The sequence below is a fragment of the Macaca mulatta genome, chromosome 15 (assembly GCF_049350105.2).
Source record: "Macaca mulatta isolate MMU2019108-1 chromosome 15, T2T-MMU8v2.0, whole genome shotgun sequence".
Lineage (NCBI taxonomy): Eukaryota > Metazoa > Chordata > Mammalia > Primates > Cercopithecidae > Macaca > Macaca mulatta.
This window is the reverse complement of record NC_133420.1, coordinates 43318829-43345334: the sequence shown is the minus strand read 5'-3', so window position 1 is coordinate 43345334 and position 26506 is coordinate 43318829. Positions and strand designations below refer to the sequence as shown.

The 26506-nt window shown below is 39.3% G+C and overlaps 1 long non-coding RNA gene across 1 annotated transcript; it reads left to right on the top strand.

The window, feature by feature from the left end:
* The first annotated feature begins 3166 nt into the window (after positions 1 to 3166).
* LOC114672631 (uncharacterized) lies at positions 3167 to 26490 on the top strand. Its single transcript, XR_003723030.2, has 6 exons — positions 3167 to 3303; positions 16451 to 16527; positions 19529 to 19605; positions 20940 to 21082; positions 25270 to 25952; positions 26317 to 26490. It is a non-coding gene; the product is annotated as an uncharacterized LOC114672631 (long non-coding RNA).
* Positions 26491 to 26506: the final 16 nt, after the last annotated feature.

Sequence of the window (26506 nt, the reverse complement as noted above, 5' to 3'; positions counted from 1 at the left end):
TAGCCGGGCGCGGTTGTGGGCGCCTGTAGTCCCAGCTACTCGGGAGGCTGAGGCAGGAGAATGGCGTGAACCCGGGAGGCGGAGCTTGCAATGAGCCGAGATCGCGCCACTGCACTCCAGCCTGGGCGACAGAGCGAGACTCCGTCTCAAAAAAAACAAACAAACAAACAAACAAAAAAAAAACACATGCACTTATGGGCACACACAAGTTGGAATGGTGACAAGTGCCTAGTCACATGTCAAAGAAGCCTGTAGAGCAAGCATGTCCAACCCACACCTCCCAGGCTGCATATGGCCCAGGATGGCTTTGAATGTGGCCCAACACAAATTTGTAAACTTTCTTAAAATACTATGATATTTTATTGTGATTTCCTTTTTAAGCTCATCAGCTATCATAAGTTAGTGTATTTTATGTGTGGCCCAAGACAATTTTTCTTCCTCCAGGGAAGCCAAAAGATTGGACACCTCCGCTGTAGAGGATTCTGTTTGGTGACTGGCTTTAGTTAAGGGAATAGAGTTGTCTTCAGACCTCATGCGCCAGGCTCTTTCCCTCCCTGCTTTGTGTGTGATTCCTCTAGAACATACATCCATGCTTCACTCACATCTGCCATTAATAACCTGTCGATGGGATCTGTACTTGTTCTGTGATGTGTACATTTTGGACCTTTTTCATAGAATACTCTCCTATCTTAAGCCTGCATACATAATTACTATAATCTTTCTTTCTTTCTTTTTCTTTCTTTCTCTTTCTTTCTTTCTTTCTTTCTTTCTTTCTTTCTTTCTTTCTTTCTTTCTTTCTTTCTTTCTTTCCTTTCTTTCTTTCTTTCTTTCTTTCTTTCTTTCTTTCTTTCTTTCTTTCTTTCTTTCTTTCTTTCTTTCTTTCTTTCTTTCTTTCTTTCTCTTTCTTTGCTTCCTTTCTTCTTTCTTTCTTTTTTTTTTTTTGAGGCAGAGTTTTGCTCTGTTGCCCAGGCTGGAGTGCAGTGGCATGATCTCAGCTTACTGCAACCTCCGCCTCCCGGGTTCAAGTGATTCTCCTGCCTCAGCCTCCTGAGTTGCTGGGATTGCAGGTGCCCACCACCATGCCTGGCTAATTTTTGTATTTTTAGTAGAGATGGGGTTTCACCATGTTGGCCAGACTGGTCTCGAACTCCTGATTTCAGGTGATCTGCCCGCCTTGGCCTCCCAAAGTGCTGGGATTACAGGTGTGAGCCACCACGCCTGGCCTTACTATATTTTCTATAAGGCCAGACTCCAAAATCACTCTGCAGTCACTTCTTGAAGCCATTTCTTATTCCCTCACTTCACAACAGTCTCCCTTCTCTAAATGCTTCTTAATAAATTTATCAGCACATCTATATATTTATTACTTTTGTCAATTCATTCAGCAAACATTTCTTGAAAGCCTACTCTATTATTTAATGAATGTTTACTAAGTGCCTTTATTATTATTATTATTATTATTTTTGAGACAGAGTCTCGCTTTCTCGCCCAGGCTGGAGTGCAGTGGTACAGTCTCGGCTCACTGCTGACTCTGCACCCCCGGGTTCAAGCAAGTCTCCTGCAACAGCCTTCTGAGTAGCTGGGATTACAAGTGTCCGCCACCAAGCCTGGCTAATTTTTGTATTTTTAGTAGAGACGGGGTTTTGCCATGTTGACCAGACTGGTCTTGAACTCCTGACCTCAGGTGATCTCTGCCTGCCTCGGCCCCCTGAAGTGCTGGGATTACAGGCGTGAGTCACCATGCCTGGCCCTTTATTATTAGATATATTATTCCATTCATGACTTGAAGCCATTCTACAGGTAGGGCTGTTATTGCCATTTTACAGATGAAGAAGCCTGAACTTAGGAAGATTATGTGGCTTCCTAGAGGCAGGCAGCTAAGTGGGTTAGTAAGGTGACCAACCATTCTGATTTGCCCAGAACTGAGGAGTTTCGGCAATTGTGAACTTTCAGACTCTTTGGCAAGCCAGAATGGTCAGTCAACTGACCTAGATTTGAATTTTGCTCTTTGCTGACTTTGACCTTAGGCAAATTCCTTCACCTCTCTGAATCTGTTATTTCATCCGCAAATTTTGGTCCTGAGAAAATTAAACAGGTCATGTGTATACAATGATTAGCACAGAGGAACATCTCAAAAAGTAGCAGCTATTATTATCCTTAAAAGGTTTTAGGCTTTTAGTTATTTGGGAATTTTGTGCCTGGGATCTGTGCTTTCAGCAAATCCAAAAGGAGAAATGTTAATATATGTGGCATCAAGTAGAGATGACAGCTTCAGAGGCTGTTATCATGTTCTTTTCCTTTGCAACTAGACGGATGTTAGAGAGAAAGGAGAAGGCATTTAACAAGTAATTATACAATTGCTTCATTAACTGACAATATTGTGAAGAAACACCGGGTTTTCTGTAAGCCTATTGAGGGAGACAGGGGTGTGACTGATCTGGGTAGTCTAGGAAGGCATCTCAGAGGAGGTGATTTTTACGAGCTCTGAAGGGCAAACAGCTGGGTGACTATGAGTATGGAGGGTTTCAGGTGCTTTCAGTCAGAGGGAATAGCATTTAGAAAAACCCTGAGGCTGGAAGGAGTCTGGCATGATTGAGGGTCTGAAAGGTGGCTCTTGTGGTTGGAATACAGAGAAGGAAAGGAGAGGCTGTAGTTTCTGGCTGTGATTCTGGGCCCTCTGTGAGTCCTTGAATCAACCTGACTGTGCTAATGTCAGGGGTGTTGTTTCATCATCATTACTACAATCTGCATTATCACAGCACCTGTCCATAGAGCTCTCACTATGTATCAGGCACAGTGGTAGGCACCTTCCACGCATTATTTTATAGGAACTTCCCAACAGCCCTGGGAGAATGGCATTGTTATCTTTGTTTTACTGATAAGGATACTGAGGTTCATGGAGTCCCTTGACTTGCCCAAGTCATATAGTTAGTAAGTAGAAGAAATGAACTGGAAGCTAATTCCATTTTATTATACAACCCCAGTCTATACCACACTTGTTGCTTCTTCCACAGTTCCCCTCTTCCTCCTCAACTCCAACACTCAGCAAAGTGCAAATTGGTATTTGCTCAGTGGATTATTGCTATGATTATTATTTTGCTCAGCAGATGGCACATTTAGGACATCACCTCCCCTGAAAGTGGTACAAATAAGGAATAGGAAACACCAAAATAAGACACCCTGCATCGTGGAATAGGCATTTACACTACAGGAAGATGAAATAGAATTGAGATAAGTTGTTGGATGATGGATCCAAAGGAATTACCTACAAATGAATACTTAAGGACAGAGTGAAATACTAAGGTAAGTCTGTCATCTTTGAGTGACATCACCTTGGCCACTGGCTGTCACATGAAAAGTTCCACACCCAAATCCTGGCTTATGCATTCAAATGTTTAAGAGCTGCTTCGCTAACTTATTAGTGCATACTTTCTCATATGTAATGGGATATAACGTCTCCTCCTTGGTTCGTTGGGAGGATTAAATGAAAACACTCATATGGAAATATAATGTTTGGATACATAAATGAGTTTTGCTTTATTATTTTAACTTAGCCAGTGGTTCTCAAAATGTGGTCCAGAGACCCCTAAGTATCCTTGAAACACTTTTATCGAGCTCACAAGGTCAAAACTATTTTCACAGTAATACCAGCATGTTACGGTTTGTTTTCAGACTCATTCTCTCATGTGTGTAAGTGGAGCTTTTCTGAGGTTGCATGATGTATGATATCTGCAACAGACTCAAGGAAGAAGCAGGTGTGAGAATCCAGCTGTCTCATATTAAGCCAGAGATAGAAGAGATTTACAAAACTCTAAAAAATGCTAAGAGCATTTTTAAATGTTATTTTTTCATAAAAATATGTTAAACTATTTCTGTAAGTCTTTACCTATTAATTTATTTTAAAATAACAATAATCCATTAATCCCACTGTAATAGGATTATTGCTGTTGTTTTAAAATAAATTAATAGGTACAGATTTTTAAAGTTTCTCAGTTTTTATTTCTAATAATATTCATAGATAAAGCCACATGCACACAAGTTTTTTGGAGTCCTCAATTTTTGAAAGGCTAAGGAGTTTTAAACCAAAATGACTGAAAACTACTGACTACATTAACATTTAGGACACATTGATTCCGTGTTGCCTACTCCCAGTGCAATAAAAATAATTTGTAATTAATCCTTAGTAATTCTGATAAGAAAATGCCAACAGCAACGATGTGAAGGCATCCTGCTGCTTTTAAAGGAAGCAAGAGTTAATATGCAGAGAGTTAAGAGCTATTTCACAAGAATAATTACATCTGGGTACACTTTAACCCAAGGGCATGGATTGCAAAATGTAATTAGAACACATTTCTCAAATATTGTTTGCTATTTCTTTAATAGAGGAAAATCATATATTAATAGAACAAAATAAAAAAGGAACTCCATTTCTTGGAATTTCACTATGCCAGGCTTCTGACCAAGGGTATGTGATAGCTTCTTTCCTGCAGTCTTGAAGTGGGTCTCCTCACAAGCAAAGCAATGCAACCTGCATTGTGATCCTGATTTTGCTATCAGCCTGGTGCTCTCCCTGGGGTCCATTTTTTTCATGTAGGTAGGGAGAGAGTATCTCTTGGGTCCTTCCTCGAGAGACTCATCTGTATTGAGACATCTGAAACAGAATTAGGAGCAGATAAAGAGGGCCTTTAGGAAGCCAATGCAGTGACGGCCAAGATCAAGACTTTGGATTTACTCAAAGAGAGGCCCATAGGAGCCCAAAGAGAGATTGTAGAAAACCTTGCATCCAAAATTCCAGGAGGGATTAAGGGAAAGTAATGGGTATGTATAAGGAGCAAAGTAGGAGTTTACTTGAGAAGAAGAAGCTGTCACATAGTTGATGAAAGCAGGCAATCCCTGAGTAGCACATGGCCACTTCTAAATCCAGCAAGGACATTGGGGAGGTCCCCTTGCTGGCTTATGTCTAAGCTTGACTTGTCATCCTAAAGGAAACACATACAGTCTGGCTCCACTTTCTGACAGTACGGTAACTTCTTTTGTTAGGTTATGGATTGGAATCTGTTTATACGCAAAAATCTTAAAAGGAAGAAACATACTCCAAATGTTGGTCTCAGTCTTGCGACGCATTCTTGTGTTTATGGCATCATCCAGTGACTCAGCATTGCTTTTTGGATAGGGTACAAATGCTTCCTGGTCTCTTTCCTGCTGTCTTTGCAAGTTTGCTCCTGAGGGCTTCTGCAGGCACACTCTCCCCTTCAGCTGACTGAAACCACTTCAGATCCTTTAAGTCCCTGTGGAGCTTGCTCTCACACTCAAGCCTTTGCACATGCTGTTCCTTCTACCTGGAGGCCCATTCCTCTAAACTGACTGACTGGCTAGCTTTCAAGTTCTCAGTTTAAATGTCATCTTCTTAGAACCATCTTCCCTGCAGACTAAAGTAAGCTTGTAGTTTATCTACCTCCATTATTCTCTCTCATGGTACCTTGTTTTGGGACTTCTTAATACCTGTCATATTTTATAATTTTTGAGATCATTTTTGGAAATGAATTGCCACTTTATCAAGTTGAAAAAACATGCTGAAGGTTTATAATGAAAACAGCAGTGCTCTGCCTGCGAATCTCTACCCCACTTGGTCCTGCTCTCCAGAGAAATCACTTGGAACTGTCTTAGCTATCTCTTCTAATACATGCCTCAGTATTTCTAGCAAATATGCTTGTATTGTTATATATTGATTTATTAATATTAGACTTCTATTGGTTTTCTGCTCTAAAAGGAAAATTTAGGTCTTCTATACATCTCTTCATTTCTCCTCTTGCTTTAATATTCATTTCACAATTTTTAGATTAATCCGAATCAGTGTTTATGTTTTTATGATCATACAAAAATTCTTTGCAGAGTCCAAGTAGTATACTAGGAACATATTTTTTCTTGTCTAACTTTATACTTCCTGAGTTAATGATTGCCTGTTTACCTCCAGTTGGCGTTGTTTGTTCTATATTTTTTCTTATCTTTTTTTCACCCATTCCATCAGATCACTAGTTTTTTCTTTTAAATCAGGCGCTGGCAAACTCTTTCTATAAAAGATCATATAGTAATTATTTTTAGACTTTTTGGTCCAGACAGCCTCTGTTGTAACTACTCAACTCAGTTGTTAAAGTCATGGGCAATATGCAACTGAACTGCAGACAGTATGTAAATGAATGGGGGCGGCTGGCCATGTTCCAAAAAGCCTTTATTTACAAAAACAGGTGATAGGCAGGATTTGGTCCATGGACTGCAGTTTGCCAACCCCTAATCAAAGTGATAAAATAGACCAGATATTATTTTTTGTAATACTTTACTTTTCCGAAGCCCTGTCCTGGAGACCTTGCCTGCGTTGCTCTGTCTGTACTGGTGGTTCTCTTTGTGTCCTGCCCTGCTGGCATCCTGGAACTTCCTCCCACTGTTTTCCTGTTTTAGACCCCTTGTTTCTTGGGCCTCTGCACTTCCTCTTTCTTGTTTCATTCCTTGGTTTAGCTGGAGGATATTCTCAAGTAACTTCCTAAAAAAGAGAGTGTAAATGGGAGGTAAATTTTCCGAATCTTTCTATGTCTGGAAATGTCTATATGTTCCTCTTATGTCTTTTGATAGCTCAGCTAAGTAATGTATTCCAGATAAAATATTTTGTCAGAATTTTGAAGGCTTTCTTCAGTTATTTTCTGACTTCTAGCATTTCTGGTAGATGACTGATTACCATTCTGATTCCTGTTTGTATATGATCTTGATCTTCTTCTCTGCTTGCCCCCAACCTTTTGTCTGAGAGGTTTTAGGAACATGTCTTTATCCCTGGAGTTCTGAAATGCATGATGATGTACCCTGGCGTGATCATTTTCAGTCTCATGTCTCACTTGTGTCCCAGTCTGGGTCTGATGTACGTGAGTCTGGAATTTCTTCAAACAATTTCTCCAGATGCTAGCTCTCCTATCTTCTGTCGGGTGGCCATCAGGCTCTGTGGGGCCAAGGGAAGGAATCTACGGGTTTAACTCTTCCTGCATTCAGATGTGCAGCCTTATATCTTGCTCCTTGCTTCTGTGGGCATCAGGTCTCCAAGAGCCACACCTTGCAGGTGTGTGTAGGGTGCATGAGAATGATTATGTTCAACTTTCTCCTCTCCAGGTTCGTTAAGTTGAAGTTTTCTCAACTTTTCAATAAAGTTGATTATTACTCATGTATCTCTTCCCCATCTTTCAAAATTTGATTAAAATTTGTTGTTCATTTATACCTTAAAATATTTTTTTGGTTCATTTTATTGGGAGAAGAAAAAATATATAAATGCTTATGACCTATCTGTTGTGTTTAACCTCACAATTTGTTTATATGTATGTGTTTTTTCTTTTTTTTTGAAATAAAGTCTCACTCTGTCACCCTGGCTGGAGTGCAGTAGTGCAATCTTGGCTCACTGCAACCTCCACTTCCCAGGTTCAAGGAGTTCTCATGCCTCAGCCTCCCAAGTAGCTGAGATTACAGGCGCCCACCACCACACCTGAATAATTTTTGTATTTTTAGTAGAAATGGGACTTTGCCATGTTGGCCAGGCTGGTCTCAAACTCCTGACCTCAAGTAATCTGGCCTGCCTGAGCCTCCCAGAATGCTGGGATTACAGGCATGAGTCACCACACCCAGCCTATGTATGTGTTTAGTGGTCTAAAACTTGTCTGCTTTCCTGCTAGGAAGAGGCTGTGTCTGTTTATTCATCCACTGTATCCATCACACCTGGCTCAAAGTGAGTATTCCACATATATTTGATAAATGAGTGACTACACATTGAGTGAAGTGGCCTGAGGAAGAGGCCTCAGGTGGGAGTCCAAGGAGATGATGGTGGGAGATACTGATCCTGGTTTATGAAGAGCCTTGAGTACTCAGGGCAAGGAGAGTGAATTTTTTCCTGGTTGGGAGCTTGTTAGTAATTTTTCAATGGTGGGAGAGGTGATGATGGTAGGGTATTTTGATCAAAGGGATTTCAGAAAGAATTTCTCTGGTTGTGGTACGAAGGCTAGTTTGAAAAGGGTATACATGTAGGGAATAAGATGCTATGAAATGACAAGAGTTTTTGAGAAAGGAAGAGTGTGATTGCAGAGAGTTTAGAGAGGAAAAATCAATAGGACTTTGGTTCTGATTTAATATAGGAGGTTAAAGGTGGTTCCCCAAAATGCTTCCATCTGGGCATGATGGCTGACACCTGTATTCCCAGCTCTTAGGGAGGCCAAAGTGGGCAGATTGTTTGAGCCCAGGAGTTAGAGACCACCCTGGGCAACATGGTGAAATCCTATCTCTACAAAAATACCAGTTAAGGACATGGTGGCACATGCCTCTAGTCCCAACTACTTGGGAGGCTGAGGTGGCAGAGTCACTTGAGCCTGGGGAGGTGGAGGCTACAGTGAGCAGTGATCACACCACTGCACTCCAGCCTGGACAGCAGAGTGAACCCAGTCTCAAAAACAAAATAGAACAAAACCTGATGGTTGTCTTAGCAGAAAGAATACGAAAGATTTTGGTGGGATGGGGAAGAGTAGATAATGGTTTTCGTTTGTCATATTTGAGGCAATAAAGCAACATCCAAGTGGAAATGTTTAGCAAGCAGTTGGCTATATTAGAGGTAGGAAATGAAAACAGGTTAGAGAGTTGCTCTCACAGAGAAGTTCAAGAAGAGAATGACATGAAGAAAGATGATTACTTGCTCAAGGTCATAAAGCTGATAATTGGCAGGCCCCACACTGGAAGTCAGATCTGGCTAAACTCATGCCTCATGTTCAACCACAATAGTGTTCTGATTCTACAACTTTGTTGAGATGCAGCCAGAAGAACAGAGACTTAGTATTGGCCTTGGGGAATACTCACATTTAACAAGGCAAGTGACTTCTTAAGAATGAAGGCGCAAAATGCAATCGAAAGCTAATGAGGTATGAGGGGAGAATACTGATGCTCCAAGAATCCTCCAAAATCTGGACAGGAGGGTAGGACCTGGTACCTTGGGCCAGGCAGCTTGGCTAGGCCCATTTGGCTTTAGCGAGGGCTGAAGTCTCCCACAGGCGCCTCCTGCTTTCATTCTGAGGACTTCTCCAAGACCATCAGTTGCACTTTCTTTTCATACACTTTCCATTCTGCCTACTGCTATGGTTCAAGCCAGAGAAAACTGTGGCCAAGTAGCAATTCTGAGAACATAAGCAAGGCTGACATCCTGCCTGGTTTCCTCCACTCTTGCTCAGCCCAGAGCAGCCTGAGAGAATTTTGGTGAAGTGGTGTTTGGGGATTTTCAGAAGTGCCCTTGCAGGGAAGGGCTCCTGGGCTCTTCTCTCCCCTAGACCCCCTCCCTGTTGCATGCCTTCGGGTTCATGGCATGGGCTGGGGGAGGAAGAGGAAGCAGACACCATGAGAGTAGGGGCGTGGGCATGTAGGTTGTGAAACAATATGAGAAACCTCCAGAGCCAGCAAAGAAAGTTTTATTTTTGGAATTTGGAATTCAAAGTTTTTCACACTCAACATTTCTGTGACTAGCAGGTGAGATAAAAATCTATGTCATTCCACTGGTTTTCATCTTGTTTTAAATTATCTGATTTTAAACAGAAATTATTATCAGTCTGATATTGTTTCCTTTTCTAAAATGTGGTTTAATTTCGTAAAGAGCCGAGTAGTACGGCAGAGCTGAATCATAGGAAATTTCAGCATGCAAGCTCTACACCCATGATTACAAAACCGTGTTCTGGTAGCTTTGGTGCTCTCCTTGAAAAAGCGTTCCTTAATCCCAGGGTTTTGTTTTCAACTAGGCACTTTTTCTCTTTGCTGCTTCTACCATATGATGTCTTTAATTTCATGCGAGAAAACTAATCATGGGTCCTGAGTTTGAATCCCACCTTCTCTTCTTCCTTCCTGGGTAACAGTGGGACAGTTACATAACCTCTGAGCCTTAATTGTCTCCCTATAAATGCAAATAAGAAGATGGAGGACACACACACACACACACACACACACACACACACACACCACTGGCACTTAGTAGGTGCTGAAATCTTCTTACTTCCTATCATTGAACAAGATTGGATAATTTTTTTTTCCTATTGGCGGTCACTGACTCACCAAAGAAAAAAGAAAAAAAAATCAATTTACTGTATGTTGTTAAATCAAGAGGGACACTTGTGGGTGTTTGTGTTTTGGATCTTATTTTTAGACATTACAAAAATGTTCCATGAACTGGATTTTGAAATTAAGAATGAGGAAACATTGTTTATATCTGAATCATAAATTACAACAAACGAAAATATTATACGTGTGATTTCAGTTCTATATTATAGGTATTTAAAGGGAAGGGAGAGAGGGAAAAGGAAGGGAAGGAAAAAAGGGGAGGTAGCAAACACACAAAATTAGCAGAGATATGAAAGACACGGCAAAGGTAAGATACAGTGGATGTAGGTGCCATTGTTTGCAGATGAATATTTTTGGTTTTCCTCTAATTAACACTTGATCTATGGGTACTAGAGTTATGTATTTGCTGCTGTAACTTCTCCTTGAAACCCATCTATTCATCCATTCATTTATCTGCCCACTCTTTCATTTATTGTTTGATTTAATAAACAACCACTCAATATATCCTTTGTGTTTGGCCCTTTCCTAGGTGCTAGCAAGGCAAGAAATCAAGCCAACCTTGCTTTCCCAGAGCTCAAAGTCTTGCAGGAGAGAAAGACAAGTAAACAAATATCAGAAGAGAATAATAAGTAACTGACTTGGATTTGGGGTGGCGGAAGGGCTTCATAGAGGAAACAATTCTATGCTAAGACAGTGTGGTGGGTGGTTAAGATCATGGAAGTTACAGGCAGATAGATATGGGTTTAATCCTGATTTGCTAGTTGTGTGGCCTTGGTCAAGCTGTTTAACCTGAGTCCTCACTTCATATTTAAAAGGAGGATAAAACACAGAAACATAAACTTTAGGCGAATTGTGATAATACACATAAAAGCTTTGTACATTGCTGGGCACATGGTAGACCCTAAAATTGAAACCACAATTTTCATTTCAAGATATTGCATCTTTAGTTTATTAGAGTCTTAGAGGCACTCTGGGAAAGTTGGATGAGGTTAAGAGAATGTGTCTCTGTGGAAAAAAATGGGTTATGTACTATTCCTGACTTTTCAACCCTTCTGTTGAAACTTTTCAAAAACTTTTCTGAATCACAGTAGCTTAAGTAACAATGTCGAAACTTTTCTTTGGGGTGCATTCCCCTCTGTATTTCCTAAGGTTGGAATGAAATCAAACCAAGGGTGGGAGATTGACTATCTTTGTTGTAGATTACCTCTTGGTTAAAAAACCCTAAAACATTAACTCCTGAGGTCAACTCTAAAGTATTAACTTCCAAAGCTCTTTGGAAGGCCATCAACAACACCTGTAGCACAAAGCTGTTGTCAAGCCTGTAAGTATGAGTAGCACCAAGGGTACCAAATTGTGAGGATATTCTAGATCTGGTTTCACTCTCTTAGCACAGACACTCATATACAGGATGTAGAGAAAGCAAGTAAAACCCTAAGACTAAAATATAAATGGAGAGTAATCATTTTTTAACAAAGACCACCCTGAAGTTAGCTGTTTCTTCCATAGGAATACCATTAATTACTACGAGATAGAAGTGTAATTCATATCAACTCATTGGCTCTCCAGTTTATAGTTTCTTCTCAGGTAATGGCTCCTGTAACGCAGTGGCCAGATTTCCTCATTATCTCCTTGTGCCCATGGCCACAGTTGATTCTAAGGCAGTTGTTCTCAAACAGGAGTGTGCATCAGAATCTCCTTGTTAAAACAGAGTTCTGGATCCCATTACCAGTGTGTCTGACCCAGCAGGTCTAGGGTGGAGCTTGAGAAGTTTCATTTCAATAAGTTCCCAGGTAATGCTGATGCTGCTTATCTAGGGAGTGCGAATTGAGAAACACTGACCTAGGAGAAGGTAACTGAGCTCTCTGTATTCTTCCAATGCATCCACCTCCTCCCATCCTCATCCCAACCCCACTTTTCACATGTTTTCCAGGTATACTTTCCACTGGTCACAAATACAATCATTTTAATAAGTACTGGAGGGGAGCTTGTCTACAGCCTGGAGAAGAAAGGAATGAAAGTGTGAGAGGGACAGCAAGGTGTTCTACAATATCAGAAGTCTGTGTGTCAAAACAAGAATAGGAAGTAGATCTTTTCAACCTGCCAATTTTGCCTCCCTCAAAGGAAGACATTTTTAACAATTTTAAAATGTCTGAAAATAGGCAGGTTTTTTTTTTTTTTTTTTTTTTTAAAGATGATATATTGAACAAATTAATTTATCCTTGCTCCCTCTTAAATAACAACACAATGCTAGCAACTAAAGTTTTGGCATAATGTGAAGCATAAACCCTCAAGGACAAAAAGAAGGGTAGAAGGGATGATAAGAATATTGAAAATAAGAAAGCAGATAGGCAACTGTTCCAATTGGCTTCCATAGACCTGAGAATTCTGAGCTGTAAGCAGCAGAAGCTGGAGAGCAAGGGGATTTGCACGCCAGAACCCCAGACAGGTTCTGGATTCTGGAACTTCTGAATGAAGTAAAATAGGGCCTAAAAAGAGGAGTGATTGAGAATCTGTATAAAAAGCAAGAGAACTTCTAGGTCCACCCTACCCACTACATCAGGTGACGTCTTCTTCTTTGCCCTGGCATGTAGCTGGAGGTTTACCCTCAGAAGGCAGTGAATCAAAAGAGCTCTGGACTGGTGGACACCAGGCAGAGTTGGAAGAAGGGGTACTTTATAGAAAATGGTTGGGCGATTAAATGAAAGTCAACATACGGAAACTTTACATTTTAGTCTTCTTCCCCTTCTTGAGCTCCCAGAATGTTGACCTCCAAGTGTGTGCCTTCCAGATTAGTAGCATAATGCTGAGATTTTAGAAGGTATAATCTTCTAACAATCTGTAGCTATTTTCACAAAAAGATTGAGGGAGAATGGAAGGGGTTTGTGGTGCAAGAGAGGCCTGCAGAGTATGTCCAAACCGAGTTTAAAGTCAGCAATATTTACTGAGCAACTACTCTGTTCCAAATAAGCTGTGAGCTCAGATGATTCCCCAGTAAGAAAGATTCAGTGTGCCCATCCCTCATTGAACTAGATGGGAAGGCTGGAGGAAGGTACAGCACATACAGACGCAGATGGTAGAGAAAAAACACGCTGAGTTTGCGGAACCACAAACAGTTCAGTATTGTTGGCGTGGAAAGTATAGATGTGTAGGGAGCATGGGAGGGAGGGAGGGAGGCCTGAAAGATGCTGCTTTGCTTATGTCACTCTCTTTCTTTGCATGTATTATGTCTCATTTTTTATTTTTTTTCATCAACGGCTTTTTTTTTTTTGCCCAGGCTGGAGTGCAATGATGCATTCACTGCAACATCCGCCTCCCGGATTCAAGTGATTCTCCCACCTCGGCCTCCCCAGTAGCTGGGATTACAGGTGCCCGTCACCAGGCCCAGCTAATTTTTCAGCTAATTTTTTTTTTTTTGATTTTTGGTTAAATACAAAGAGATAGGGTTTCATCATGTTGGCCAGGCTGGTCTCGAACTCCTGACCTCAGGTGATCCGCTTGCCTTGACCTCCCAAAGTGCTGGGATTACAGGCATGAGCCACCATGCCCGGCCAAGGGAAATTTTTTTTAAAGGTCCATGTATGTTGCTATGAAAGTAATCTAAGCCATTTCTTTGAACTCATGCCTGGTATTTTATGGTATTTTATGATGCAGCTTTACTGATTTTTACCTACTCATTCTTCTAGGCATGGTTATCAAAGTTATTTTCCATCCCTCCCCTGACTCCCCCACCACTCACTCCAAAAAAAGAAATACAGCAATTGACATCCCCAGGAATGTCCTCTGATAAACCTACGTGAGAATTGCTTGTGTTATATACCCTGGAGAAAGATTGCTGCTATGTGCATATGGAATGAGACTAAATATTGACGGTTTGTCCTCTAGGATGGCTGCCTTCCGGGTAGTCCATCATGGAAATGGTGGCCACGATATTCCACATTGCTGCTAATCTAGTTTTTTCACACAGTTTTAGATTTTTGGCTAGTGCAAATGTCATTTTCTCTGGGTCCAAAATATCATTTGCACTTCTCTAATTGCTAATGATTTTGAACACCTCTTCATAAACTTGTTAGCTTTTGAGGCTTTCTCATCTGTAAATTCACTGTTTATATCCTGTTATACCATATTTCTATTAATATTGGGGCAGCTATCTGTTTCTTCCTGATTTGCAAGAGTTTCTCATATATTTTAGATATTAAGCTCTTGTTGACTTTAGACCTTAAAGATGTATTTTTTCAATCACTCATCTATTTGTTAACTTTGTCTTCTTCAACTTTAATTATCTTCTTCATTAAGCAAAAATCCTTGTTACAATATAATCAAGTTTGTCAATTTTTTTATGGTTTGTGCTTTTGGAATTTTAGCTTTTCCATCCCTAGGTTACAGAGACATTTTTCCATATTTTCTCCTACCAACTATAGTTCATATTTAGATTTTGAATTCTTTTAGAGTCCACCTTTTGCATGTGATGTTAGGTGGGGATTCACATGTATTTGTCTCCACATAGTAAGTATATCAGGCAGATCTATCCAGAAAAATGCGTGCCATTTTTAGTGTTTAAAACAAAAGAAATTTAATGCAGGTACTTCATTACATGAATGATGGTAGATCTGGTGAGTTAACCAGGAGATGCTGAGGCAACCCAGACCTTAGCAGCAGCAAGAAGCTGCTATCACTCTTAGGCTTAATAATAAAGAACAGGAGGTGGCAATGTTATTGGAACTCGGTACTACTTGGTGGAATTGGAATCCATGCAGGAGTTTTTGGAGGGAATGGGAATGAAAAAAGAGATGCCGCTGCTGCCGTAAATGTCCTCAAATGCATGAAGAGTAGGAGAGAATAGCCTGGATTATTTCTTCCTCTTTCTTTGCAATCTGTTTCATTGCCTCTCCATTGGCCTCACTGGATGAAGGTCAGGTGACAGGAGAGACTGGGAATGTAGCCCGCAGCCTGTGATATAAAGCAGAGGAGGGCAAGAACTGTATTTGGGGTCAAACAGGCCCAGAGTCAGCACAGTGAGCTATTTCCCAACATCATCTGCTAGAAACTAGTCTTTCCCTTTGATTTATGGTGTCACCTTTGTTATAGATTAAGTCTTCAAATGTACACGAAGTCTATTTAGAGTCTGGTCTGTATTTAGATGAAGACTCTAAATAGACTTCGTGTACATTTGAAGAATTAATCTATAGACTCTAAATTGGAGTCTATTTCTAAACTCTATTCTGTTCGATTTGTCTATCTGTTCTGACGCCAATTCTATTTTCTTTTAATTACTATGGCTTGATAGCATGGCATATCTAGTAGGGGAATCCCCTTTCTTTACTCCTCTTTTTTTAAGTTGACTTAAATATTCATGGACCTTTGTTCCTCTATATAAGGCTTTAGAATATTTCCATTTTTCAGTTCTTCTGTATCTATTATTATTTTAAAGTTTTCCTCATGGAAGTCTTATGTATGTAGCAGCAGAAGAAAAAAGAAGTACAACTAGTATACTGTCTCAGAAGTGAAAAGGGTCACTTTCACTCACATTTCTAGTCAAAGTAAGTCACATAGTCACACTCAGTTTCAAGAAGATGAGGAAGTGCAATATTTCTGCTAGGAGAATTGGAAATCGTTAGTGGAAAACATTAATGGTGACCAAAATCTGCTATTCTGGTCAGCAAATATTTAGTTCACTGACCTTCTTACATGCAAAAGACAATCATGCCACCCCAAGACAGAGAGAAAACACAATAGTTCATACAGTCTGTGGAATCAGCTAAAAGTCCAGAGTAAACTAGGGGATGCTAGGTGGCCTCTTTACTAGATCTGGATGTGCCTTCTCTCACTCTGGTAATTTGTAAACTAAAAGGAAGGGTTTTCTGTGCTCCCCTCTTCACACACCTAATATACAGAGACCACAAAACCAAAGTAACTCTTCCCATTGGAAAGGAAAAAGAGGGGAGATACATAACTAGGTGCATTCTTAATGAAATGAAAACATATGTCCAACAAAAACAATTGTACATAAATGTCCCTAGCAGCATTTTCTATAATGGCCAAACATTATGTTAATGTTAATGTTTAACAAATGTTAAAAACATTATACTACGCTAAGTGAAAGAAGCCAGTCACAAAGGACCACATATTGTATGAATCCATTTATATGAAATGTAAGAATAAATGGGTGAATTGTATGGTATGTGAGTTATGTTTCCATAAAGCTCTTAAGAAAACAAGTAAACAAACAAAAACAAAACAAAACAAACAATTATTGGTCTACTGCAGTTTAAATGAGACATATTTGGCTGGAGCATGACTGCTTATATCAGAGCTGAAGACTGCCTTTCAATTGCAGGTCCTGCCTCAAGAGGTAGCCACCGAATCTCAGAAAAAGAAAAATGACCTTGAGACTTGAGACGGCATAACCTGGTGGTGAGTCTGTGTGTCATATATGCTCACTTATGGCCCCATGGACAACTGGGGTCATCTTGTCATTAAATCTCCTAGTGTCTGACTTCATTCACAAACTCCACCCTTAATTATTTCTTCTGCTGGGGATAATCTTCAGTTATAAGCACATGTTATTACTATTATTATATTTTATTTTATTAGACAAAAAATAAGTGTTTTACTGTTGAAAAATTGGGGCTAAATATGATGGTTCATGCCTGTAACCGCAGCACTTTAGGAGGCCAAGGTGGGAGGACTGCTTGAAGCCAGGAGTTTGAGACCAGTCTGGGCAACATAGCAAGACCCTGTCTCTAGAAAAATTAAAAAAAAAAAAAAGAAAGAAAGGAAGAGAAAAATTGGAAAATACTCAAAATGACAACAAAATTATTAAAAATCACTTACAACTCTGCACCTAGAAATAACTACAGTAAATCTTTCAGGATGTATTTCAGTCTCTGAAACTGAATGGCTAAGAAAATATAAACAACCTTATGACAAACAACACTCCCCTTTTTACCCCAGTGTTCTGTATTAATCTCTCTTGTAGAATTTTCTACATTTTACTATAGTTATTTTTAAGGGATTAGTAGAACAGGTGTCAATTGACTTATGTTTTAGCTCCATCTTTGACTTGCCAAATCTCTTTTTTTCTTTTTTTTTTTTTGAGATGGAGTCTCCCTCTGTCACCAGGCTGGAGTGCAGTGGCACGATCTCGGCTCACTGCAACCTCCGTCTCCCAGGTTCGAGCGATTCTCCTGCCTCAGTCTCCCAAGTAGCTGGGATTACAGGTGTGCACCACCATGCCCAGTTAATTTTTGTGGTTTTAGTAGAGATGAGGTTTCACCATGTTGGCCAGGATACTTTCGATCTCTTGACCTCATGATCCACCTGCCTCAGCCTCCCAAAGTGCTGGGATTACAGGCGTGAGCCACTGCGCCCGGCCCACTTTTTTTTTTTTTGTAAAAAAATAGAGAAGAAATTGAAAATTATGCCAGTGGGTTTGGAGTTTCTCCTGTAAGTGATTGGGAGCCATTGAAGGATTACAAGTAGTTGAATAAATCAAAATAGTTTTTGAGAAGGTAGTTTACTTGGAAGCAATGATGCATGAATATAAGTGAATGAAAATAACATTTACAGGTAAGCTATTGTACTAAACTTATTATTTATGATATTTTACTTGATCCTTTTCGTACTATAGCATAGGGGTAATCATCCTAAGGACTAGGCTCTGGTTTTTTTATCTTGCCCAAATTCCTATCTAGGGAGTCTGTGGAGTCATGCCCTACAAACCATAAATTCTCATCAGATGTTTTTCATTTAATCCTATATATCGTGACTTACTTTCCAATATGACTCTGGCATAACATTATGTGACAAAGAAGGAAGTAAACATATTTTACTTTGTTTGCCGTTTTTTGAAATGGTCCTGCAAAGCTGTCCTTTGTAGGGGAAAATGTGCATCTGTAAAGAATCTCTGTTAACATACCTAGATATTTTTCTTCCAGGCCTCCCAATCCTGAAGCAATTAAGTAAGAGTCTAGCACCTTTTAAAGGTCTGAATAAAAAGCATTTGTCATCTATTGTCTCTAAGGGCAGCTACTATATGACTTCAAAAGAACCTTGGTCTCCACAATCTTTTATCTTAACCTGAACATTTCCTTTCTATTGATCCCAGGTCTTTAGACAAGTTCATCCAATTGTCAATCAGAAAATGTTTAAATTTACCTGTAGCCTGGAAGCCCCCCATCCCCTGCCCTTTGATTTGTTCTGCCTTTCTGAACCAAACCAATGTATTTCTTAAATGTATTTGATTGATGTCTCATACTTCCCTGAGGTTTTATACCATGCTTGGTATAAAACCAAGCTGCACCCCACCCACCTTGGGCACATATTCTCAGGACCTCCTGAGGGCTGTGTCAGAGGCTATGGTCACTCATATTTGGCTCTGAATAAATCTCTTCAAGTTTTACAGAGTTTGACTGTTTTCATCCACAATCCCCAAGCTAGAGATAAGAAATTTGAAACTCGACTGAGTTAAGCAATGTGTTCAAGGACACACAGCTAATAAGTGTTAGAGTAGGAAATTAAATCTAGCATGCTCAACTAACTGATTTCTTTCTAGACACAGAGGTTGGCTCAAGAGGTATTTCAGCAGTCTGGGTGGGCTCTGTTCCTATTGCATAATGAGAAGTTATAATAGAATGTTTAGCAAGCTGCATTGTTGAAACAGCAGATGGGTTGATGGCTGTTCCCAGGGGTTTTTCCCTATTACTCATACACGGTTGGGAAATCCTGAGGAAAGCTCAGCTTTTATTTCTTGAAATTTAAGGTCCTGACACTCTGTGGTGATTGCAGACAGAGATCTGCGTCGTTGACAACAAAGAGATTAAAGGAGGGACCTTGGGTAAGTCCCTTTGTCCCTGGACCTCAGTTTTCTTAACCACAAACAATTAAATGATCTCTGAAGTTTTCTTTTGTTTTAAGACTCAAGGATAATACTGAGTGCCTAATGTAACGTGAAGTTCTAGGTAGAGGCTTAATGATAGCGTTACTCATTTACAGGGATTAAACAGAATGTCCACAAAGAACTGGTTGAAAATAGGCTGCAGAAATGGCACAGAAGATATGTGTTCTTAATTACTCAACTTTTATGCATTTTATGCACTAGACTGTAAAATTCAGGTAGGGGTGGGCTGTATGCTTGTTCATCCTACATCTTAGGGGCCATCACTAGTGTCTTGTAGGTAGGGACCCAAAGAGTTTTGTTGAAAGAAAGAACAAATAATGCAGAAAGCCTGCCTGTCCCCCCGTATTTGTTCTTCACTTCTTCCTCAATAATGTACCACCTAGAATTACCTGGTTACAGTCGTGCAGAACAGACTTCATTTCCCAGACTTCCTTGCAGCTAGATGTGCTCATGCTATTGAATTCTGACCAATGGGATGTAAATAGAATTAATGTTGACTTTTTTTTTTCCCCCCAGGAAATAATCTTAGAGTGAGAGGACATAATTTTCTCCTTCCAATTTCCCCTTCTAGCTAAGATAAAATGGATAAATGGGTAAGATATTTGGAACTTGAATCACAAAATGGAGTTACATGTTGAGAATAGCAGTGCAATGAGAAGCATGGTGTCTAGGCTATCTGACAATAGTCAAGCCTCTGTGCAGGCTTTTAACTGTGTATGTAAACATAAGCACGAGAGACAGATATGTTTCTATTTTGTTTAAAACACCTCTATTTTTGGTTTACAAATTGTTGTAGCTGAACTTAATACATGGGAACATTTTCAAAAGAGGGCTGGGCACAGTGGCTCACTTCTGTAATTCCGGCATTGGGAGACAGAGGTGGGATGATTGTTTAAGGCCAGGAGTTTGAGGCCAACTTGGGCAACATAGTGAAATCCTGTCTCTACAAAAGATTTAAAAATTAGCTGACATGGTTGTGTATGCCTGTAGACCCCGCTACTTGGGAGGCTGAAGCAGGAGGATCACTTGAGCCCAAGAGGTTGAGGCTGCAGTGAGCTGTTATTGCACTGCTGCATGCCAGCCAGGGTGACAGAATGATACAGTCTCAAAAACAAAAAAGACAAAAAAAAAAAAAAAAAGCGTACACAACTTTCATAATTTTTCTTTCAAGAACAGCTAATAAAAATATTTTGAGCATGCCTACCATAAACTTCACAATCACATACGGTAGATTTGATTTTGGGTGATGATCAGGGAGTGCCTACCTAGTTGGCCGTTAGTTAATTTTTGTATAAATACAGGGTTTGCTTGATCAATAACTTGAATATTTTATACTAAGTGTCTAAACTAATCTTTTTATTTTCACTGAAAACTTTTATATTTCCATTTGTTTACGTGAGGTTGTTAATATAAAACCAATTTATTTTTGTGAATGGAGTGAGGATGAAATCTATTTTTTCTTGAAAAAAGGGATAGCTCATTATTCCAAACCATTTAATTTATAGCATGTATATGCATATTTTTGCTGCTGATTTAAAATATACATTTATCAAATGTTAACTACTTATATAAACATTAATATTTGAAGGACAATGGCTAGGAATTTTATGAATTTCATAAAAAATGTAAATTCACGGATCCAAGATACTCAATAAACCTCAAGCCAAAATAACACAAAGAAAGCCACACAAAAAACCCATATTAATTAAATTCCTGAAAACAAGTGATGAAGAGAAAAATCTTAAAAATAGAAAAAATATGTATAAAGAAACAAATATACAAATTTAATTTCCCCTTAGAAACTACGTATTTCAGAAGAATGGAGAAACATCTTTAAAGTACTAAAAGAAAGAAATTATAAACCTAAAATTGTATATCTGACCAAAACATTATTCAAAATTAAAGGCAAAATAAATTTTTTTTCTAGGGGGGAAAAAAAAACCCAGAAAATTTGTGGCTAGGAGACCTGCATAACAAGAAATGTTTTTTAAAAATGTCAGTCCTTAAATGGAAGGAAAAAAAGTGATGAAAACTTGGATCTACACACAAAAATAAAAAACTTCAGACATGGTAAATATAAAATAATTTTTTATTTGTTAGATTTATATACTTCTTAAAAATAATTGATTGTTTAAAGCAAAAAATCATGCCAATATATTGAGAATTTTAGCCTATGAAAGAATAAGTTGTATAATAAAATAGCTCAAGGTTTATTAGGGAGTGAATACTGTTGCAAGGTTTTAAATTCATATGTGAAGTGATATAATGTTAATTAAAAGTAGATTGGATGAAATTAAGTTGCATGTTATGAACCCCAGTAAACAAAGAAATAAACAAAAAAGTGTAGTTTATAAGTCAATAGTGGATTTAAAATAGAAAGATAGAAAATACACAATTAACCTAAAAAAAGGTAGGAAAGAAGAAAAAGGGGAAGAAAGAGCATATGGTACAAATTCCAAACATATAACAAAAAGATAAGTTTAAACCCAATTATGTCAATAATTATATTGAATATAAATAGTCTAAACACTCCCATCTCTGCCTTTTAGCAGAGATTTCAAACTGGATAAAACGCAAGACCAACTATATGCTGCCTATAAGGAAACTATTTATAAATATACAGATAAGTTAAAATGAAAAGTATTGAAAAAGATACAATATGCACATACCAATCATAAGAAAGGTGGACTGGATATATTAATATCAGATAATGTAGAATTCAAAGGAAGGAATATTATCGGACTAAAGAGGGATATTTTATAATGATGTGAACATCAAGAAAACGTAACCACCTAATTTGTACCCAATTAACAGAGCTTTAAAATACATGAAACAAAAATGAACACAACTCGAAGAAGAATTAGACAAATTCACAATTATTTTTGTAGTCTCCAACATTCCTTTTCAAGTAATTGACAAAAAAAGACAGAAAATCACCAAATATAGAATTGAACAATATCAACCAAATTAATCTAATTGACATTAATAATAGAACTCTCCACCCAACAACTGTGGAATTCACATTCTTTGAAGAGCTCATGAAACATTTTCTAAGGTAAGCTGTAGGTTGGACCATGAAATAATTCTCAATAAATTTAAAAGAACTAAAATCAGGCAGTGTAAGAGTATATTATGTGTCAGTGGTAGATTTAAATTAGAAATCAATAACAAAATGATAATACCCAAATAATTGGAAATTAAACGGCACACTTCTAAACAATCCATGGGTCCCAAAAGATGATACAAAGGAAACTAGAAAATATTTTGATTTGTAACTTAGAATTTTATCTATAAATGTTAACATTAGAAAAGAAAAAAATTAAAAATTAATCTAAGCTTCTACCTTTAAGCACTGTGATTGCTGCTTCTCTTAAATTTTGATATGTTGTGTTTCATTATCATTTCATTCAAAATGCGTTCTAGTTTCAATTGAATAATCGAAACGATATTACATGTTGTGAGGAGTGACAGAGATCAATGTCACCCTTAGAGACCTAAAGGACACAGGTTTGGTGGTCTCCATCATATCTACATTAATTTATCAGGTGGTTCCTTACAAAATCCAGGTGGTTTCTGGAGAATGACACACAGTACTACAAACTCAGCATAGTAGGAAACTTTATTTCAGCTGTTAAACAAGATGTTGCATGTTTAATAGAATAAATTAACAAAGTCCGATATATGGCATGTAGCCACTGGTGTGACAAACGCGTTCTTTTCCATTCCTGTTAGAAGAGGAATGAAATGCAGTTTGTATTCACTTGGAACATAAAACAGTATATGTTTAGTCTTGCCCCAGGGCTGTATTAACTCTTTTGACCTCTGTCATAATGTAAGTCTGAGGAAATCTGAACCATCTGGACATTAGAAAAAATATTGCACTGGTGTATTTATGATGTCATGATAATTGGGCAATATAAGCAAGAACTGTTAAGTGCACTAGAGGGGCGATAAGACATGCACTGCAGGGAGTAGGACATAAATCCCATGAGGATTCACAGTCCCACTACATCAAAAAAATTCTTACAGGTCTAATTTCTTGAGTGTGCTCAGACATTCCCTCCAAAATATAGTTAGAATGATTGCATCTCATACTTACCACCACAAAGAAGAAAACATATCTGCCCTCTTTGGGTTTTGGAGGCAATATATTCCACACTGGGAATATTACTGCTGACTGCTAAAAAAGGTTTCTAGGTTTGAGGGGAGCTTGCAGCTAGAAAGTGCTCTATAGCAGGTCTAGATTTTGGTGCAAGTGACCCTGATGCTTGGACCATAAACCCCAGCAAGCTTTATAGTATTAGAGACATGGCAGGAAAAGACTCTGAGTGGAGTTATTCGGCAAACTTCATAGGAGAATCATGGTGTAGCACAACTATGCCATTTGCAATGGAGAATTACACTCCTAGAAAGACAGTTCCTGTTTTTCTACTTGGAAGCCCATGTAGAGATAGTATACTTTACTGTGGGTCAAGTGACCTTGTGGCCAGCACTGTCATCATGAAATGAGGTCCTGATTTCTGTCAGACTCATCAAGTTATAAGGTTGTGTGGACCCAGTAGCAATCAATTGTAAGGCAGAAATAGTAAGTCTGGGATAATAAGTACTAAGGCCTGAGTCTACCTACACATAAGCTACACAAACATGTGACTCAGATCCCCATACATCTACCTTCATTGCAGTAGCATCTCTCCCTTAGTTTATACCTATGGATGCAGAAGGGCAGGTGGATGGTGATGAGGAAGTCTCTTATGATAAGCTCAGGAAAGAAGCAGAAATCTCGTCTTACTTTTCTGATGGGTTGGCTTGGTACACAGAAGCAAGCTAAGACAGACAACAACTGCATTATACCCTCACCCAGGAATGGCCTTAGAAAACAGCAGTGGGGGAAAAGCCTCTCACTGTGAAGAGTTTTGAAAACCTGTCATCTACTTTTTAATGGAAACAGAAGTGACTCAAGTTTCAAATACTTATAGACTCGTGGGCAGTAGGAATGGCTTGGATAGTTGGCTAGGGTCCAGGAAGGAGAAACGTTGGAAGATAAACATGGAGTGGAATTATGAGGCTGAAACTATGGGGATGGCAGGAAATAAGAAGATTTTTGTATTACATGTAAAACCAAGTAGAAGACTCAGGAGGTTGGTGTCAGTAGCCTGTCACTAGCCATTTCAATGCTGGCACAATGGGTTTATGATAGAAATAACCATGGTGGCAGGGAAGGAAGTTATACACAAGTCCAGCTGCACGAGCTTTTGCTTACCAAGATAAATCGAGCTACAGCCATTGCTCAATGTTCAACCTGCTAGCAAAAGAGAACAATGCTGAGACATGGCACCATCCCTCGATGACACTAATTCTCCAATGGATGGCAATTGACTACATTGGATTTCTTTTTTTTTCTTTTCTTTTCTTTTTTTTTTTTCAGAGATGGAGTCTTGCTCTGTTGCCCAGGCTGGAGTGCAGTGGTGCAATCTTGGCTCACTGCAAGCTCCGCTTCCTGGGTTCACGCCATTCTCCTGGCTCAGTCTCCTAAGTAGCTGGGACTACAGGCGCCCACCACCACGCCTGGCTAATTTTTTGTATTTTTAGTAGAAACGGGATTTCACTGTAGCCACGATGGTCTCGATCTCTTAGCCTCGTGATCCGCCTGCCTCAGCCTCCCAAAGTGCTGGGATTACAGGCGTGAGCCACTGCGCCTGGCTGACTACATTGGATTTCTTCCACCTTGAAAGGACCAGTGATTCATTTAGACAGGAATGGCACATATTTCAGTTGCAGCCTTGTTTTTCTTGCCTGTAGGACCTCAGCTGGTATCATCATCTGGGTACTTACAGCTTGTTTGGTCCATTGCCACAGGATCCCATATAACATTGTATCAGACCAAGGGACCCACTTTATAGCAGGGAAGGCATAGTAAATTTACTTGTCATATCACATTCTACCCCATACAGAAACTGCCAACATAATAGAGTCACAGAATGGCTTGTTGAAGAAATAGCTTAGGCACTATCATCTTCCAAGATGCAGTGTGTGGCCTAAATCAATTACTTTTATATGTCACTGTGTCCTCAATAGGTAGAATACATGGATTGGTAATTAAGGGAGTGGAATTGGGAGTATCTTCACTTGGAGCATTTTGCTTCCCATTCTGGTGAATCTGAATTGTGACTGTTTAGAGGTCTTGGTTTCCAGAGGGGAATGCTTTCAAATGAACATAGGGGAAGACTCATTGAATTATATATTACAACCGTTTCCAGGGCATGTTGAACTCCTTGTACCAAGGCACCATCAGGCAAGATGAGGAGTCACCATCCTGATAGTGGTAACTAATCCTGATCATAAGGTAGAGGTATGGCTGCTGTTATTCAATGGAGGTAAGAAGGAATGTTTGCTATCCAGATAATCCACTTTGGCATCCTCTTAGTGTTCCTTTGCCTTATCTTGACAGGAAAGGGACAAGTGTAGAAGTCACTATCTAAGCAGGGCCTGGTGACCATGGCCTCAGACTTTAGGAATGAGAATCTAGGTCATGTCATCAGATTATCTACCAAGACTAGCCGCTATTCTAGCTGAGGATGAGGGAGACCTAGAATGCATAGAAAACTGGGCATGAATATCATGTAAAGCCCCACTACAAACTGTATTGTGGTAGGGTATGGTTTTCCCACAACCTTCTAGATCCTGAAGAAATGCTTCCCAAACTAATATGAAGATGTGGATCCAAGAGGCAAAAGCAGTGGACTCTGGTGGGTGCTGTGATATGCTGCCCAGCTCTCCTTTCAGAACGGAAGGACTTATTTACTCAGAAGCCAAGAATCCTGCTGAATGACAGAACTCACCAGTCAGCCATCTCCAGAGATTGCCCTCAGCAGGAAAGAACTGCCCTACCCCAGATCACACTGCCTTCCCAGGAGTAGATTGCATCCAATGACTGGTTAAGGTGGGAATCTAAAGTCATGGCCCCCTTGCTGCAATGCTGGACAACTTTCAAGGTTCATTCCAGTTTTAGAGAGCTTGAGGCCTTGGTTGAGAGTGCATGAGAGCCCAACCTATCTTTCTGCTCAATCCTGAGTCCTTACTTTCCATTGGTGCTTATCCTAAGATCACTTCCTAGTAAACTTCTTTGTGTTAACCTCTTTCTTAGAGTCTTTTTTTCTGGTGGGGAACCTAATCTTGAGCAGCAACTTTGTGAGCTCAGTCCCTGCATGAGTGAATGTGATTGAGTCCATTTAGGCTGCTTGCAATAGAGTAAACCCTCTCTGGAGGAGGATCACATCATTCAGACTCTATACTTTTCTTTGTAGCCAATGATGCTCAACAACAACAACAAAAATTGCCAAATATCTCAAGAAACAAGACTATAAGGAAAAAAAACCGATAGAAACAGACTCACTAATGACTCTGTTGATTTGTGATACAGGTTGTGAAATAATTGTGATTAATATCTTTAAGAAAATAAAATGCAAAACAAAGGTTTTCACTTGAGAATTAGAA